This window comes from Mus caroli, unplaced genomic scaffold (assembly GCF_978045245.1).
Source record: "Mus caroli unplaced genomic scaffold, Mus_caroli_1 scaffold_10, whole genome shotgun sequence".
NCBI lineage: Eukaryota > Metazoa > Chordata > Mammalia > Rodentia > Muridae > Mus > Mus caroli.
The window spans coordinates 55,709,979-55,730,303 of record NW_028227265.1 but is presented as its reverse complement, the minus strand read 5'-3'; positions in this window follow the sequence as shown (position 1 = coordinate 55,730,303).

Below are 20,325 nucleotides of genomic sequence, written 5' to 3'. Positions count from 1 at the left end.
TATTCCACCTTGAATTTTTTCTGTTGTGTATTTTTTTTCCTTCCCCCATACCTCTTCTCTACCTCCTCTGCTGCTATCATTGGCAAAACCATCTTGAAGAAAGGCCTTCAGCTCCAGCAATGGTGCTTGAAGAGCTAATATTTATTGACTACTTTCTCCATATTGTAGTAATACTTTTCTAACATGAAACTGGTATGCATAAATGTTCTCATCTACCCAGGATTACTGATGGGGGCAAGTGCTGAAGCTAGGAATCTAACCAATTTCTTTCTCTTAGTGGGGTGTCATGCTTACATACTCCCGGACAGGAATCTGGTCAGGAGCTAGTTCGAACTCTTTCCTTTCTCAATTATGAGATTTATCAGGGTTCTGAGCTTGTTACAGCCTTACCAGTTCTTCCATCTAGTGGCATGGTTTACTGCCTCATATAGGAAGACAGATGTAGAATGGTAGATTGGTGTGGTGGAAGACTTAGAAGATAATGGTTGGAAGGTAACCTTAACAGAAACTATGAGGTAAGAGGGGGCCAGAGCACAGGTGAACCTGTGGATTATGCTGTGCTTTTTAGAACTCACAGTCAACAGCCCCTATTGGTCTCCTAAGACACTGAAACTGAGGACATGTTTGTTCGAACATGAAATCGAGGTTTTCCCACCTGCTCTTTCCCTCTGGTTCTTAAACAACAATGTTTTGCATTTATCTATTTTGTATGTATGTGTGTTCATACATGTATATGTGCCTGTCCCTGTCTGACTTTCTGTGTTGTCACAACTGTACCAAGGTGTGAATGTGGAGGTTAGGACAACTTATGGGAGTTGGTTCTCTCATTCTTTTACCACGTGGGTTCCAGAGACTGAATTCAGGTCATCAGGCCCAGTTTCAAGTGCCTTAACTTAGTGAGGCACCTCACCAGTCCTCTCTTTTGTACTTAATAGAATCAGCAGCAAATATACTAAACAAATAATTAGTATAAAGTTGTGGACTAAGAAAAGGCTGAAGGCACATGGTAAGCCCTTTCAACTCCCTCAAACTAATGTTAATGCTATTTTTTATAGTTATTTACTTATACTTGACACACATGAACCTGAAACTAGATAGATCATGGACCTAAGAAAGTCTAAAATTATTCTGCTAAAGAGACATAATAAGTAGATTAGTGTCTCACTCAACCCACATCAGGAATGTTTCTTCTTCAGCACATGGGAATTAACAGAGAGACCCATTACAATGTTCTGGAAGTAAAAGACTTTGGCACACTCAGTCTCAAACAAGATGCCATCATCACCACCCCCACCCCACCCACTGAGGCTCAAGTTTCTATGTGGAAGAGGAGGCAGAAAGATTCTAAGAGTCTAAGTGAAGTAAAGGATGTAAAGTAAAGTCATCTAAGTAAAGGATGACTCTAAGTGGATAGTAATTATGCACTTATGAACTCAAAGACTCAAAGACTCAAAGACATTATGAACAAGACCTGCATACATTCAAGTTAGATGAAATGAGGTCCCAGCTTTGAAAGGGAAAAGTGGACACAGGTCCTATTCCTAACCAGAAGCTCTGCAATTGATATCCACTGGCAAAGAGAAAAATTAATTTTTTCCAAAGGTGTCTTGTACCAGGACAGGCCCTGTTCCCAGGAGTAGTTTGCCATTACAAAATAAATGTAATGGTATTTTGGTGGCTCTTTTGTTTTATTTTGCTTTGTTTTGTCATCTTTATTTTGTCTTATTAGGTTTTTGTCTGTTTATTTTTATTCTTGTGATTTATTTTGTGTTTCTGTTCTTTTGTTTTGATTTTATTGATTTTTTTAATGAAAGAGAAAGAATGAGACCAAAAAAAAAAAAAAAACCCACCCAAAAACAAGAAAAACAAAGTTGGATGAGTAGAGAGGGCAAAGGGTAAAAGAGAAATTGTGAGAGGGAAAATCATGATCAAAAAATATTGTGTAAAAGTGTTTTCTTTCTTTCTTTCTTTCTTTCTTTCTTTCTTTCTTTCTTTCTTTCTTTCTTTCTTTCTTTCTTTCTTTCTTTCTTTCTTTCTTCTTTTCCTTCTTGCTCCAGACCTACTCACACCGGCCCCACTCACTCTTGCCATAAATTTTTTTTCAATAAAATATTTTTATTATTAACTAAAACTATCTCAGTTTGTTTGTGTGGGCGTATGTGCAGATGAGTACAGTTGACCATGAACACCAGAAGAGAGTACTGGATCGATAGGAATTGGAATTACAGACAATTGCGAGCTACCTGACCTGGGTCTGAGAACTGAACCCAAATCCTCTGCAAGAGCGGTGTTTGTTCTTAACTATTGAGTCATCTCTCAAGTACCAGTAATGTTCACTGTAAGACACTTTTGTCCTTGATCCCCATCCACTTGTTGGCTTGATCTTAGTCTTTGAGTGTGGAGGAGTGTTTGTTCCATGCCTGATCCTCAGGGTGTCTAATTATCTTTTCTCATTCATTCCCATCTCTTTCTACCTTCCCCTTCTATTTCTCCTACAGTTTCTCTTCATTTCTTCCTCTGTCCTTCTCTCTTTTCCCATAGATAGGATGTTTATGGTTCCAAATAATGTGCTGACTAACTGGGTGAAAACAATAGAAAGATTGTCTCAGGAAAAGCCAAGTCTACGAAAAGCCAAGTCTGAAAGTATGACGCTCCCAGGTTTGTGTCTTTAGTCATTTGGTCCACATTTGCTTTGATTTCAGCATTCTTGATTGACCTCTGAACTGCTAACACATGGTTACTCAGACAAACACACAATACCACACTCAGGAGAAACAGGTCTAGAGCCTATGCTGCTTTTTGCCTGTCTCCTTTTCTTCCTTTGAAAAACCTCAGTGCTTCCTCTTACATCTTACTGTTTAAGATCAGAGCTCAAAACTAACCTTGAATGGATCTTGGTCAGGGGGCCAGAAAAATTATATTGGCCTGGACTGTAGTACAAAAGGAATAAGTTATCTAGGCTGTAACTCATCTAAGATTTTTACCTGCTGCTTCAGTTTTCCAGATAACAGCAGATGACACCAACACTTGGACCAGACACACAATACTGTGACACTCACAGAACAGCAGGTGACATGAGCTTCAGGTACTCACTAACTTCCCTGCTCCCAAAACTCCCACAAGGGTCAGCATGGAGGAACCTATGAAGACTAGCAGTTTAGTATTTCCAGGCTTGGGGAACTCAAATATTTTCTAATAGATTACAAGGGAACCTTGGTGCATGTAAGTTAATGCAAAGCAATTTACATTGTGTATGCTTTGAATATCAAAATGACAAAGAGATAAGGAAGAGCCTTGAAAAAAATGTATCTCTCTCTAAAAGCCATATTTTATGATAACTATATAGTTTCAGAACCATAAAGCTCAATTAATTCTGAGTAAACATCAAGAAAACCATACAAATTTCTTAAAAATCATGAAAATAGATGAAATCTTCTATCTACAAAAGGAATAAATGCCACCAGAAGTAGTGAACATGAAAATAAATGTGAATTTCCTTCCCTCATTTATAATCGCTTTAAAGTTAATTAGCTGTTGAAAGCAAAGATTTTAGTAATGAACTATAAGATTTTATAACATGTGTACAAGAAAGTTGTCACAGAGTAGTGACATAGGAGATAAGAAGCAACAATGCTCTCACCTTTCCTGGAGAAGGGTAATACTGGTTGAAGGTAGCTGATGATGAATTAATGGTATGTATTGCAAACTTGAAGGCAAACACTGAAATACTCCCCAACCCCCACCCTGGCCAATCATGAGTACATTGCATAAGCCAATGCTGAAAATATAATGAAATAAAATCTATAATCAAAGGAAGCAGGGAGCAGTGAACAAAGAACAGATTGAATATAAAGAAAGTGAGTGCACAATGTAGGGATACATCCCCACATCTAATCACACTGGGGATTACTAGAGCCTCAGTTATATTCCTTTCTCTACTCTCCTTCCCATTAGCACTGTAGTTAGGGACACATACACAGCCACTCATAGATTGTTTTTTGTGTGGGGAGGATTAAAACTCATTCACACATATCAAGTGATGTTACCCAATCAATCTTCCCAGCCTTCATTTTATTATTTGTAATTGCTGCATAATGACTGCATATATTCTTTGAGTACAGGTGATAATACATGGGTATTTTATGTAATAATCAAGTCTGAGTAATTAGCCTATTCAGATATTCATATTTTTATCATTGATTTGTGTTGAGAGCATTAAAGTGTTTTCTTCTAGATATTTTGAAGTACACAAATGTAGTATTAATTATTAATTAATAATTAATACTGTCATGAGTTTGCTACCTGCCTCATTGGTTTATGTTTCCTAAGTGAAAGAAACACACACAGCCTTTGAATTTTAATAAGCCTTAAGTTGCACAATAGCTGGGAGACTGCCTAGCCTCTGTGCTGCTAGAATCTACCTTCTGGCAATAATCTGGAGTTACTACTTACTAATTCTGTGTTCCATCTTGGCTACTTTGGGCCCATTCTTGCAGCCCTTTGGGCTGTGCTTTCTTGGGCTAGAACCCAGGGCAGTCTCCTTGCTTATCTACCCCATGGTGGCCTCTGTTTCTCCCCTCTATCCACACTTTCCTGGCATGGCAGATCTCTTTCTCCTCTAGGTCCTAGACTGGGAAACCCTAAAATCCCACCCTGTCAGTCCTCCCCAACTATCCGCTGCTGGCATCTTTATTTACCAACCAGAATGAACTGGGGGCAGGTTCCCAGATGCTATGTACAGATCTTCTCATGCAAACAGGTTTCAGGGGAACATAATCATTATGATAAAAGCAGCTACACCAAACTCATTCCTGCTAAGTAAAATCTGGACATGAATTAATACACGGATTCATAACTGACTTTATGAATGAATGGATAAGTGAAGGAATAGATGTATCTGAAGGATAGCTTTACTTTATCAGTTAACTAATGGTATTTACACAGAATAAAACTTACATTAAACATGTCTAGCAGTAGGTAATGATCAAGATGATATATCAAATCCTTTGGTTCACAAGTCAGGCTAGTAGGTGGTTACTAAGGACAGGGAGCCCTTCCAAGGTTTGAGATTGTCACTTGGCTAGATGCTGTAGAAAACAGCCTTTTCCTCCCTGTGTACTCTTCTTTTGTTCTGAACACAAAGGAAATATCCCATTTTCTACCATGTTCTGTGGGATGTCCAGTTTAAAATAATGTCTGGTATTTAAAGCTAGGTATTTCTGAGTGCTTCTATATGTTTAAATGTTTCCCCTTAACCTCTAAAATTGCATAGGTCTTTCAATTGTAGAGAAGAAGGCTGGTGTGCCTGCTATAGTCATTGAGATGATCAGACTCATGAAAATCATTCCCCATGCATTCAGATTAACACTGATATATTATCTTATATATAGTGTCTTATGTTTGTTTTAAAGTCTTATTATTATGAACCACTAGATGGGAGGTATAGATATTAAGTAGAGATCTTAAAGCAAAAAATAAAATAGACAGGAATTAGGATTTATTGCCACAAAAATATGGACATTTCTTACGTTGGCTATTCAAGTCAAAGAAGATAGCTGGGATCTAAGAAAGAATTGGAACCAGGGTCTGAAAAGTTATCAACACAAGCTCTCAAACCCATTATTTCTTCTTTTTTGAATAATTACTTTATATTTTACTGTCTTTTCATGTAATTTATTGTTTTTTTCTTATTTCTAATTACACATTTTAAGGAATAGATATCCAACCAAAAGAATCTTAAATTAATGTCACCTGCATTTATCAGACTTAACTAACCTATCATCAACCACATTTTAAATCTCTGTAAGAAATATACAAAGGGATTCTCTTACTTCAGCATGAAGTCATTTTGAAGAATTATGAGCATCCCATTCCTGGGTTATAAAAGTAATCAATATGCCTTTTCTGTTTTGATTTCTACATTTTATTATTAGTGCATGTATGCATGTATTTATGCATATGTGTACTCATGAGTGTATGATGTGGGTTGCATACATGGCATGCATTGTGTGATCAGAGATGGCAATTTGTGATGTTATTTTTCTTCTTCCACCTCTACATGGGTTCTGGAGATTGAATTCAGGTCATTGGGCTTGTATGGCAAATGCTTTACCTACTGAAACATCTTGCTAGCCCCGAATTATTGCTTTTCTGATGTATATGATTAACTTGATCATTTCCCTCTGAGATAGTGTTAGATAATTTAGTTGAAAATAGCAACTAATTTTCCCTAATTGCAAGTTCTCTGGATATTTTTCATGTTGACAAAAATTTGAAGCCGGGCGTGGTGGCGCACGCCTTTAATCCCAGCACTCGGGAGGCAGAGGCAGGTGGATTTCTGAGTTCGAGGCCAGCCTGGTCTACAAAGTGAGTTCCAGGACAGCCAGAGCTACACAGAGAAACCCTGTCTCGAAAAAACCAAAAAAAAAAAAAAAAAAAAAAATTTGAGAAATTCTTGTTTACTGAGCATGGTAGTGTACATGTATAATTTCAGCAGGTTGAAGGCTGAGCCAAGGGCATTGAGACCAAGGCTAATCTGTAGAGCCGAGGATGCATAACAAATACCAGGGCAACAAAAGCTAAGTAGCAAGGACAAGAAAAGAAACAAAATAAACCACAAGTCTGAGGTTGGTTGGCTTGTCATTCACCTCAAAAAAGCCCTGAGCTACAATCTAGTTCACTGTGTCTTTGCCTTGCCAGCATATGGAACATCTCCTATCAAGACTAAACAAAACTTTGGCATTTCGAGGGTTAACTTTTAAACTTGTCACAGAATTATATCTCCTCTTCTACTCACATTCCATTGTTGTCAACCAATAAACTACTAGAAGGAGAAAAATACCCCATCCTGCTACAGGTAGGGGCTCCATGGAGGGAACTGGGATTATTGCATTAGTTTTAGTATTTGTTCATTACCCTGTAAGTTCATGAGTGATAGGATGAGTAGTGTTTTAAAACCATGTGTAAAAGTTATAGAATAATCCTGATTCTTCTTTTGTTAAGAAAGCCTTAGGGTAGGAAACTTGGTTGGAAGCTTAAGTGAACCTGTTAGTTCTGTAGAGGACCCAGGCTTGACTCTCCTTGGGCATCAAGAGCTCATAATCATCTGTATATCTTGTCGCAAGGATCTCATGCCTCTTTTGCCTTCTGCAGGCACTGGACATGCACATGGAACACTTGTGTACATGCATGCAAAGTACTCATGCATAAAATTAATAAAACAAGAAATTTAAACAGCTTGCTTTGTTCAGCTTAAATGGGTACTTTGGTGATCCTGCATGTATTGTAAAAACTGTGTATGAAAGAAAGAAGAGTAGAAATTCTACCACTTATATTTTCCTATTTCTGCTTAAATTAGAAAAAACTTTCAAGGTTGGCCTTACTTAAATTTGTCCTACCTCTGTACTGCCGCATCACACTAACCTATTTAATTTTCTTTACAACAATTAAGTAGTTATTTAACAATACCTACTTTGTTCTTTTAATTGTTCTAAAATTTATCACTGTACAAGTTTCACCAAAATGGGGACTTTCTCTATCTTTTTCCTGGTTCTATCCCCAGAACTTAGAGCAGTGCTTCACACAAAAGATATTCATTAGCATTTTAGAATGTGCATTTGTTGATATCCCCTGTGATGGGCCTGCTAAACTCTAGCTGCTGTTTAAAATGGAGTTGAGTTCTGTACTGAGTGTGTGCCAGGAGCTGTGGAAGGGAGATAAGGAGTCCTCCAAATTGATGCCCACACAGAGGGCTAGATATGGGTTTGTTTTGCTGGATGAGGAACTGCAAGCTTTTGGCTCCCAATTCCCCCCTGGTGTCTAGCTTCTTCCTTTCCAACTTGGCATGGACCCAGCATCTCAAAGGACGCTTCTACTTCTAATGAGTTGGATCAAGTTCCCCAAAGGGATACATACATATTCTCATCTGTACAAAAAAAGAAAACAAAACAAAACAGCATTTGGTGGAATTTGGCTCCTTGTGGCAGAGAACATACCATGGCAGTTGTTAAAGGGAACTAAAAGTTAACCGGTCCTTGGTTATCTTCAAAGAGCTATAATACAGTAGGACTGTATGGATATTATCTCCCCTTCAAAGTATTGTAATTCAGTAGGAGTATGTAGGCACTAGAAATTAAAGACTTTGCTATAATCATTTTTCATGTGTTTGGTTATATATAATACAATCATTTAAAAATAATCTTAGCCGGGCGTGGTGGCACACGCCTTTAATCCCAGCACTCGGGAGGCAGAGGCAGGCAAATTTCTGAGTTCGAGGCCAGCCTGGTCTACAAAGTGAGTTCCAGGACAGCCAGGGCTATACAGAGAAACCTTGTTTCGAAAAACAACAACAAAAAACAAACAAAAAAATAAAAATAATCTTAATTGGCTAATGAGATGGGTGTAACTATGGTAATTTCTTATATAAATTACCCAAGTGAATTACCAAGAACCATTTTGCTAGAGTTTGGATGCTAACCAATATGTTTATCCTCCAAATCCTGGGCTTTCATATTTTTATATAGTTCATAGATTTTAAAGAAAGGCACGTGGCTCAGATGGAGGAAAAGTCCCTCAATTCAAAGAACTAGAAATTTCTGTCCAGTAAAAATTCATGTTCAATAAAATACAATCATGAAGCTACCCAAAGATTCACTGATTGTATCTTGATCCTTTCTGCCATGAAGTACTTATATTATCTTGCATCACTAAAAATGTCTCTTGCAGATTGAGGAAACAGAAATTCATAATACAAAGTGATTGAGATTCAAAGTGGAGAATAGAATTAAAACTCCAGTTTGATTTACAGATTTACCACTAATTAGCTGTTTGGCTTTGGGCCATGTGCTCAGCCCTTCTTATCTCCCTTCCTTTCACACTTCATGCTATTGACGGTACTATTCTTGGGTCACACTGTTGAGAAAGTCTGAAAATCAAGTTGTAAGGACAGGTCTTACTCATTCCCTATCAACAATACTCATCACCTTTTGTTAACAGAATACTATCTCCCTCTGTCTCTTGTAATGAATCATGATTGGTCAAAGACAGCTGTGGGAATTGGATTTCTGTTTGACAATTCTGGAGGTGGTCTGGTGACTCATTTCTGAACAATGGTATGGAAGAGGAAGTTTGGTGGAGTCTTCTCTGGTGAAGTAAAACATGTGATGGGCAATGCATACATTTGTTTAGTTCTTCAACTTTCCCCCATGCCTTCCTGCCTGGAGTGGGTAACCCATATATTTGATAAACATATATTGAGATCCCAATATGTACCAGATACTAAACTGGGATGTATAAAAACAGTAATGAATAGGATATCTAGACAAAGGCAGATAATGAACCAATTTCAAAAATTAACTCTGGTGTATCAACTTGAGAGAAGCAACTGAAAAAACTTTCAGTTACATAGAGGGGCAGTGATAAGGTGCTTGGTAGTTTGGAATAGATCAGAGACACAGAGGAGGAGATGGTAAGTGATTTAATGATTGTGATGGTTTATATATGCTTGGACCAGGGAGTGGCACTATTAGCAGGTGTGGTCTTGTTGGAGTAGGTGTGTTTCTGTAGACGTGGTCTTTAATACCCTAGTCCTAATGGACTGGAAGTAAGTCTTCCACAAGCATCCTTCAGATGAAGATGTTGAGCTCTCAGCTTTGCCTATACCATGCCTGCCTGGATGCGGCCATGTTTCCTGCCTTGATGATTCTGTACTGAACCTCTGAACTGGTAAGCCAGCCCTAATTAAGTGTTGTCATTTATAAGACTTGCCTTGGTTGTGGTGTCTGTTCACAGCAGTAAAATCCTAACTAAGACATTGGTAGATTTATTTTGAAGATAAAAATGAAAGGATTTACAGATGGTCTGGATGTAGGGAGGTAAAGAAATGTAGACATGAAGGATGACTCCAATGGTTGAACCTGAGAGGCTGGACCAATAGAATTGTCATTTACATAAAAGGATCAGACTGAGGACAAATTAGATTTGAGGAAGAAGTTAGTGTTCAGAATGGGATGTGTGGGCTTTGCGGGCCTCTATAAATAAATAACCCATGGAAGGAGTTACAGAGACAAAGTTTGGAGCTGAGACGAAAGGATAAACCATCTAGAGACTGCCATACCCGGGGATCCATCCCATAATCAGCCTCTAAACACTGACACCATTGCATACACTAGCAAGATTTTGCTGAAAGGAACCTGATATAGCTGTCTCTTGTGAGGCTATGCCGGGGCCTAGCAAACACAGAAGTGGATGCTCACAGTCAGCTATTGGATGGATCACAGGGCCCCCAATGGAGGAGCTAGAGAAAGTACCTAAGGAACTAAAGGGATCTGCAACCCTATAGGTGGAACAACAATATGAACTAACCAGTACCCACCGGAGCTCGTGTCTCTAGCTGCATATCTATCAGAAGATGGCCTAGTCAGCCATCAGTGGACAGAGAGGCCCATTGGACATGCAAACTTCATATGCCCCAGTACAGGGGAATGCCAGGGCCAAAAAGCGGGAGTGGGTGGGTAGGGGAGTGAGGGGGTGGGTATGGGGGACTTTTGGGATAGCATTGGAAATGTAAATAGGAAAATACCTAATAAAAAATAAAAATAAAAGGCCAGTTGTTCATTGAGCCTTATAGATGTATATTTTGATCTAGGGATGGAAACATTGGAGGCACAGGCTTACAACTGGTGTCATGATCCCTATCAGGAAAAAATAAAAAAAGAGGTGTAGCTCATGTCTTCTAAGGAACACCAGCTATTTTTACTGAAATTGAGAGACCAAACAGTAGAGGATTGATGAAGAACAAATACAATCCTTAGAGCAAAACCAGAAACGATTTCACTAAGAAGGGCCTTGTGCTGTGTGACACATACTGCTGATAGGTCAAGTAGAGATCAAACTGGGAGTTAACTGAGGGTCTATGCAATATGAATATTACTTATGGAAATATATTCTGAAAATTTAAACTACAAGAAAAGAGGAGGAAATAAAAAAATTCTGAGACGTTTATCATAGACTTACTGAAAATAGTTGACATAACTACTCTTATATTTTAAACTACTATAAGCCACACTCTATTGCTTGTAGGAAAATGGTGCAAACTAAATGTTTCTGACATGTATGTTCCTGAATGCAGGGTGGTATGGTATGGAGTCAGTTTCTGATGGGCCATTTTAGGCATTTTTGTGCAAGTTATTTAGGAGTCACCCTTCCTTTCCTTCCTCCCCCTCTCTCCCTCCCTCCTTCCCTCTCTGTCCCTCCTATTCTCCCTCTTCCTCCTTCTCTAAGACAAGGTTTCTCAGTGTATCCCAGGCTATCCTGTAATTCACTCTGTAGACCAGGCTGGCCTCAAACTCAGATATCTGCCTGCCTCTGCATCCCTATTACTGGGACTAAAGATCTGAATCATTGCTTCCCAGCATACTCCACTGTTGCTCAGTGAGCCTCCTTTTGTTTCTTTTACTTTCCTCTAAGTTGCTAGTTTTATTTCATATTTTGAGACAGGTTTTTCTGTGTAGTTATGGCTGGCCTTAAACTCACAGGCTAGCTGTGAGCCTACTGTGATCACTCTGCCTGTGCCTCTCAACTCCTGGGATTACAGTGGGTGCCCCAACACAATCTCTAACTTGACTATTTGTATGAAATTGCTTAAGGTTTTATTTTTTAATTTTATTTATTTTTTAATTTTTGGTTTTTCGAGACAGGATTTCTCTGTATAGCCCTGGCTGCCCTGGAACTCACTTTGTAGACCAGGCTGGCCTCGAACTCAGAAATCTGCCTGCCTCTGCCTCCTGAGTGCTGGGATTAAAGACGTGTGCCACCATGCCCGGCTTAAGGTTTTAGACTACACTTCTTTTTTTTAATTACATATTTTATTTATTTACATTTCAAATGTTATCCCCTTTCCCAGTTTCCCCTCTGCAAAATCCCTATCCTATCTCCCCTTACACTGCTTCTATGAGGGTGCTTCCTACCCACCTACTCACTCCCTCCTCACCACCATAGCATTCCTCTACACTGGGCATCAAGCTTTCACAGGACCAAGGGCCTCCCATCGCATTGGTGCCAAATAAGGCCCCTTCACCTCCTTCAGCCATTCCTCTAACTCTTCCATTGGGTTCCCTGTGCTCAGTCCAATGGTTGGCTGTGAGCCTCAGCATCTTTGTTGGTAAGGATCTGGCAGAGCCTCTCAGGAGACAGCTGTATCAGTTTTCTGTCAGCAAGCACTTATTCTTGGCATCAGCAATAGAGTCTGGATTTGGTGTCTGCATGTGGGATGGATCCCCAGGTGGGAAAGTCACTGGATGGGCTTTCCTTCAGTCTCTGCTCCACTCTTTTTCCCTGTATTTCTTTTGACAGGAGCAATTCTGGGTTAAAATTTTGGAGATGAGTGGGTGGTCCCATCCCTCAACCGGAAGACCATGCCTAACCACTGGATATGGTCTCTATAGGTTCTCCCTCCCTTGTGTGAGGTATTTCAGCTAATGTCATCCCCATGGGGTCCTGGGAGGCTGTTGCTCTCCTGGAAGCTGGGACTTTCATATTGCTACTTCCAGTTCCCCATCCCCTATTGCTACACACCTCTGTTCAATTTCCTGAATCTCTGTACATCTCCTCCATCTCCTCCCATACCTGATTCTTCCTGTTTTTCCCCCTCCCTTCTTCTCTTCCTCACAAGTTCCTCTCACCCTCTACTTCCCTTGATTATTTTGTTCCCCCTTCTAAGCAGGATTGAAGCATTCACTCTTAGGTATTCCTTCCACTCGATCTTCATGTGGTCTGTGAGTTGTATCAACACGCTTTGCCTAATATCCACTTATCAGAAAGTACATACCATGTGTATTCTTTTGTGACTGAGTTACCTCACTCAAGATGATATTTTCTAGATCCATCCATTTGCATGTGAATTTCATAGTAACTCAAATTTAAATACATCAGTATTTGGTAGTGGGTCTTTCAGAGAACTCTATCCTCATGAATAGATCAAGAGCATTTGTTATTTTTACTATTTACTTATTTATTTGAAAATGGATTCTTTTCTTATACAATATATTCCTACCATAGATTCCCCTCCCTCTTCTTCCCCCAGCTCACCCACCTCCACCTCTCCTCTCCCCCAGATCTACTCCCTTACTGTTTCCTTTCCAGAAAAGTGTGGGTGTCCAAATAGACAATACCCAATGAAGACAAAACAAGACACAATAGGACAACGCAAAAGCACTCTTATCGAGGCTGAACAAGACAACCCAATAAGAGGGAAAGAGTCCCTAAAGCAGTCAAGAGAGTCAGAGACACACTTCCATTGTTAGGAGTCCCACAAGAACATTGATTATCAGCCATACCACATACAGAAGACCTAGTTCAGACCCATGTGCTTGCCACTTTAATGAGCCCATGTGAGCCCTGTTTAGTTGACTCAATGTTCTTGGTGTTCTCCATTCCTTCTGACTCTTAAAGTTTTTCCTTTCCCTCTTCTGTGGTGTTCCCCAATCTCTAAGGGGAGGGACCTGATGGCACACTACAATTTAGACTCTCTTTCCACATAATGTCTGGCTATGAGACTCTGTATCTGTTCTCACTTGCTGCTGTAGGAAGCCTCTCTGATGATGACTGGACAAGGCACAAATCTATGGATATAGTAGAATATCATAAGGAATCATTTCATTTATTTATTTCCACTTAAGTTTGGTTCTACTCTAGGTCTCTGGGGTATCCAGTCTTCGATTCCTGGCCATCGAGCCAGTGCAAGGCCTGGGCTCCCTCTCATGGTGTGGGTCTCAGGTTAAAGCAGACATTGGTTGACCTCTACCACAAGTTCTGTTCCACCATTGCCCTAATACCTCTTGTAGACAGGACAGGTTTTATGAATCGCTTGGTGTCCAGGCTTCTCTTTCTGTAGCTTGCAGAGTATTTTCCCATGCCAAAGGGACTAGAATATAGTGTGATGGCTCTATGAAGGCACCATATTTACCTCCCTACATTCAATGAGCTATTTGGATGCTATCCTTGGCAATGGCCCATAGTGTCAGTTTATAGAGAAGTGACCTTCTGTCCTAGCATCAGCTTGGAATGTTTGGTTATCTCCACAGGAATCCCTTAACTAAAACTCAACCAGATGTAACCCAGTCCCACCACTGGAAGCCTTCCCTGGCTAAAACATAGCCAGTTCAGACTCTGTACCCTCCACTACTAGAAATCCTCACTAGAATCATTCTCATAGATTACAAGAAGTTTTCACTACACTGTTTCCACACAGCCCCCACAATACTCCCCAATTTTAGCTATTGTCTTCCTCCTTCACCTCAACTTGATCTTCTCATCCCTATCCCCACCTGCTTCCAGTCTACCTATCCCATTTTCCCTTCCCAGGGAGGTCTATGCAGCCACTCTAGAGCTTTTCTCTACCTAACGTTTCTTAGCCTGTGGATTGTAGCTGGGATTGATAGCTTTTGTAAATAACTTGCAGAAGTGTGTTCTTGCCTCCTTTCTTTCTGTTTCCCACCTTGTTAGGGCATACTAAGAAGACACAAAATGTTACCACCTTGTTCTGGACTTCCAGCCTGAAAACTTACATTTATGTTTTCTATAAAGTCTTAGATAGTCTGTTAAAGAAGCACAAAATATAGAGGTGGAGTTTTCAGAAAACCAAATGAAACAATCCAGAGAAGATATAACACAGCTCTTTAAATACTGTGGATGTTTAATAAATAGAAGTATTTAACCTTGCTTCCTGTGCTCTGACCTAGTGATGTTGATTCTTCATTTGGTATCCTTGGTTAAACAGATAAACAAAAACAACAACAAGCAAACAAAATCAAAGACAAACAAACAAACAAACAAACCAACAAAAAAACCCCAAAACAAACAAACAAAAAAACCTGACCTAGAATAAACTTCCAATTGGGAACCAGGGCCCTGAGCTCTCACTGCAGGCCATTGTCCTACAAAACAATGGGCCATGCACTTTTCCTCGTAAGTATCTCCCTCCCTCCCACAGCCTGCCTTTATTTAATAGAGTTATTCAGTAGTCTATCATGCCCCAGTGTCCACTAGAATATTTGAGTTTTCTTTGATCTTCCTAAGTGTATTTACTGCTGAGCAGTGTTGCCTCAGAACTATTAAATCAAATGGCAATTGTCAAAAGTGTTGGCAGTTTTTTGGCCTGTGATTTTCAGGCTCCATGTCCTTCATAGTTTACCACATGGAGTCTTTAATAACCTGCTTGGCTCTCTGCCTCATACCACCTTTATTCCTTATAGCACAACATATTTTGTTCCTAATGCAGACCTACCTTTCGAAGACTCTGACACCAACCACCTTCTTAAACAGTCAGGAAAGTGGTTGATATATATATATATATATATATATATATATATATATATATATACACACAGATATATATATGTATATATATATATATATATATATATATATATATATATATATACTCTGACAATAGATCTCGTTGTGCTCCAGTTCCATGGGGATGTTGATTCCAGAGTCTTTCCTGTTTTTGTTTTTTCTATTCTGCACTTAACTTTTCATTCTACACTTACATCCCTTTTGTCACCTTTTGCCTACTAGGGCCACCTGATAGCTAACTGCAGTTCAGGCTTCCTACATTTTGACATGAGCTGAGAAAGACATTTTATCAGGCATTGCATTAGGAACATAACAAACTTTAGCTCCAGGCCAATCTTAAGAGGGAGTTCAAGGTAGATAAGGCAATCACTTTCTGAAGAGCACACAGATGGTAAGAAGAAGTATTACATTTTTGAGTCAAAGCATTTTTAGGGTATAAGATACACCCACATAATTGCATTTTTCTACTTTACTCCCCCACCCCCTTCCTTTCTTCGAGGGTGTCTTGTCTGAAAGGTAAATTATGGAAATCTAATTTCGTGAAAAAGAATGTGCTTTGATGTACCAGTAGAATGTAACTATTCATACAAGCATACAAGAACTGCCCTGCTCTGTCTCTGTCTCTGTCTCTCTCCCTCTCTCTCTCTCTCTCTCTCTCTCTCTCTCTCTGTCATGTTCAGTTGCTCTCTGTCCTTCTGTCTCTTTTATATTGTACTGTGGCCTACATTGTAGTTTTGAACCATTCTCATTGTTGTCTGTAGGGCTGAGATAAATGCTTCCTGCTTAGGCTTCAAATTAACAGCAACTTTCTTCTCTACTTAAGTTGACAACAGAGTACATGGGAACAAACTCAATAAGTAACAACATTGTACTGATTTTCCCCATTTGTCATTGCCCTTTACCAATGTCCTTTCATTGGGCAAAATCCAGTATGGCTTGGACCTGAGTATTCCTTGTGTTCTTTTGATAAATTTCTGGTACTGATTCTCTTTATACATTAAAATCAATGTTTCAATTGTACAAAACTAAGCTGAACATGTGAAACATAGTCATAAAGATACTTCCTAGCACCTTAAAATGCCCTGTCTCTAATAGGATACTGAAATGCTAATCATTTGTTCAAACATGCCTTTAATCTCAGACAAAATTTCCATCTACAACTTCCTCTGGATATTCTACAATGGCTTTAACATTTCTTATATTTGACTGAATGAAAGACCATCACTTCAACCATGGAAAATACTAAGGCTTTCCAAAGAAAGGCACTATACAAGAAACATATTATTCTATTTTCTCAGCTTTAACAGTTGACCCTTATTATCTGATGTTGGATCTGTAGTTGGGGATTTCTTTCCACTTTGACCCAGAAACTCCTGAAGAAAAGGAAGCTCAGATTTATTAAAAGAACAATAATATGTCTCTGAGAAGTTGTGTATTAAGTGCGAAGAAAGAGAAACTGGCAAATCTGAACAAGGTTACTTTGTGTCATAAAGACATCTAACTCTTTGCAGAGGCTTTCCCATGCTCATCTATGGTATATTTCTCTTCATATTTGGCCCCTAGCTCATCCTCAGTAGTGCTTACCCTTTCCACAAATCCCATATTGCTCTGTGACCTCTTGGCACTCACCTTTTTTTTTTTCTCTCCATTTATCAAACTCCATTTTCTGAGAAATTTAGGAAAACCTTTATTCCAGCCTTATGTTCACACTGATGTTAGAGTAGAGACTCTGGTCTGAGTTTATATTCTGCAGTCTTTCAAATCTAAGAAGGAAAACTATCACATAAAGAGTATTGGGTTTAAAGGAAGAATTTAATTGTATTTGGGACCTCTATTCTGTAACTTTGGGTAGAATGCTGTTAGGGTAAGGTGGAATGTTATCAAAATGCCCTAGCTTTCAGTGGGATGATAAAATAAATATCTGCTTATTGACAGGGGACTGTGCTATTTCCTCTGCCCATCTTGAGGTTCTTAGAACTCTTTGAACAGCATGCACCTAGGAAGAAAGAGGGTAGAGATGGTTTACATCTTATCACTCTAACAATAACTTTTCATGGAGCTTCCTCTAGATAAACTTGAATGGTCTTCTTGTGACTGTTCAGTTACTTTAAAGCAATCACATACATTATTATAAAGGTAATAACAACTTTTGATGAGTAACTTGCTATCTCTTATCTTTCCTGATTCTCTATTCTATAATTTTAAAAAGTAAGAGTTTCTGGAGATGCTTGCGCATTTGGTAAATGGCAAGGTACCAAAAAGCAACATCTCTTCATCTACACTTCCAATATCAATCAACCTTTTAGTCAATGCAGATCACCTGCCTACTCTTTCTTAGTACCCTAATATGAAACTTAAAAGTTACTGTGAGTTGAAAAATAGTAACCTTTTTTATACAACAAAGCAGATTTTAAATGTACATGTCTATCCAGAATCTTAGAGCATGGTCTTACTTGAAATTCATTCTTTGTAAATGAATTTAATAAAAAATATCAAGATGAATCTTAGGATCAGAGAGAGCCTAATATCCACTGACTGCTGTGCTATAAGTGAAGAAGACACACAAAAAGAGGAAGAAGAGCATGTGAGGACAGATTGAGTGCTAGAGAGAGGTCGCCACAAGCTAAGAAGCTCCAGGAGCCACTGTGACGATTCCCTAGAAGTCTCAGAGGGAACATAGCCCTGATGACTCCTCACTCTTGAATTTCTTGACTTTACAACTGGAGACACCATATTTCAGCTGTGCTGATATCATTACGTCTGTGGTAACTATTAAATACAGCCCCAACAAACTTCTTCAGGCCTTTCATAATGCAAATGGGATATTTTTTCTTCTCACTGTAAGGGAGATTGGTGACAGAAATTCTTCAGAGGAGGAGGTCTTGGCCTTAAATAAAGGTCTTTTTCCATGTTTAATCTGTAATCTCTTGTCCATCTCAACAGGAGAAATTTATTTTATAACCTACCACACATTTTGGAGTCATTAACTTCTGTAGCCCTATATCTAGCATCTAAAGCATGCTGTCATATTGTAGCATTTCACTGCTGCCAAATGAACACATTATTGGGGCTAAAATTCCAGTCTGCCATCAACTCTTCAGGTGACCTTTGACTCATTGGTAATCTTTTTACAAAAGGGCACAATATCTCTTCTCTATCTTGTAGATTTAAATGATATCATGTATATAGAACATCCTTTATAGTGATGACACATAGTAGGTATTGAAATTAATGGGGGCTGCTTGACATCCTTTATAGTGTGACACATAGTAGGCATATCTTTCATAGTGTTGACACATTGAGATTAATGGGAGCTGCTGACTTGCTTCCCTCCCTTCTTTATTTCTAACCTGGGCCCTGAATTTAGCTTTGTCCTTTCACATTCTCCCTCTCCCTCTCCCTCTCCCTCTCCCTCTCCCTCTCCCTCTCCCTCTCCCTCTCCCTCTCCCTCTCCCTCTCCCTCTCCCTCTCCCTCTCCCTCTCCCTCTCCCTCTCCCTCTCCCTCTCCCTCTCCCTCTCCCTCTCCCTCTCCCTCTCCCTCTCCCTCTCCTCTCCTCCCTCTCCCTCTCCCTCTCCCTCTCCCTCTCCCTCTCCTCCCTCTCCCTCTCCCTCTCCCTCTCCCTCTCCCTCTCCCTCTCCCTCTCCCTCTCCCTCTCCCTCTCCCTCTCCCTCTCCCTCTCCTCCCTCTCCCTCTCCCTCTCCCTCTCCCTCTCCCTCTCCCTCTCCCTCTCCCTCTCCCTCTCCCTCTCCCTCTCCCTCTCCCTCTCCCTCTCCCTCTCCCTTCCCCCTTTCCCTCTCCCTCCCCCATCTCTGCATGTGTGTATTTATGCACACACACACACACACACACACACACAAGTACACATGGGTGCATACATGAATACATGGAAGTCAGATGGAAACATCAGATATTTTCCTGAGTCACTCTTCACCTTAGTTTTTGAGACCCAGTCTCTCTCAGAACCTGGAGCTAACTGACTGACTTTACTGACTGGCCAGAAAGCTGGAGGAAGTTTCCAGTCGTCACCTGCCCACAACTAGAATTATATGCAGGTGTCACAAACCCGGATTTTCTTATGCAGGTGCTTGGGATTTAATTCAAACCCTCATGCTTGCACAGAAAACACTTCACTCACTGTGCCATCTTCCCAAGCTCTACATTCCTTTCAACAACTTTTGGGTTGCAATTTCCATATAGTTGAAAGTCATATCTACTTGGGTCTCGGGTATATCTGTAGTATTTCGCAATATATTTTGGGGCTAAAACTCTAGTCTATCATCAACTCTTCATGTGACCTTTGACTCATTCGTAATCTTTTTACAAAGAGACACAATATCTTTCCTCTCTCTTGTTGTCTTGCTCCCAGAGTGAGTTGTTTTATTTATTTTATAATTTCTATAGACCTTCCTTGGAACTAGGCAAGGACATATATTTAGTGAGTATCATCTTGATTGCATTTTTATGAGACTAGGTTAGAATAAGAGAAAAGATCTTGAGGTCTGAAATGAAAAGCATTTGAGATGAATTCACTTTGAGTCTTTTAATTGCCAAGTATTGCTAGTTCTTAAAATCTGAGCACTTCATTATCTTTTTTAACTTGTACATTTATAGATTTATGAGAATCTGTTTCTAGGACTGTTTTCAGGATCATTGGCTCCAAAGAAATTGTGGTGCCCAGACTATTTTCTCCTTGGAGATACAGATTAAAGGGACAATGCTTTTAAAATCAGTAAAATAACATGCTGACACACTTGTTTGCGCTTTTTTAAACACAGTGTTGGGAAACTTGCTTGGATACTGAGAATTGGGGCACATATCATTTCTAGAACCTGGGGAATTCAACTTCCCCTTTCTTATAGTACTCTACCAGAATCCCACATTTGTGTGTCCTTTGGGCTGGACATATCTGGGTATATTGAATATCCCCAAGTTTGTACAAATGGTTTCTGGTCTCACAAACATACTCCCAC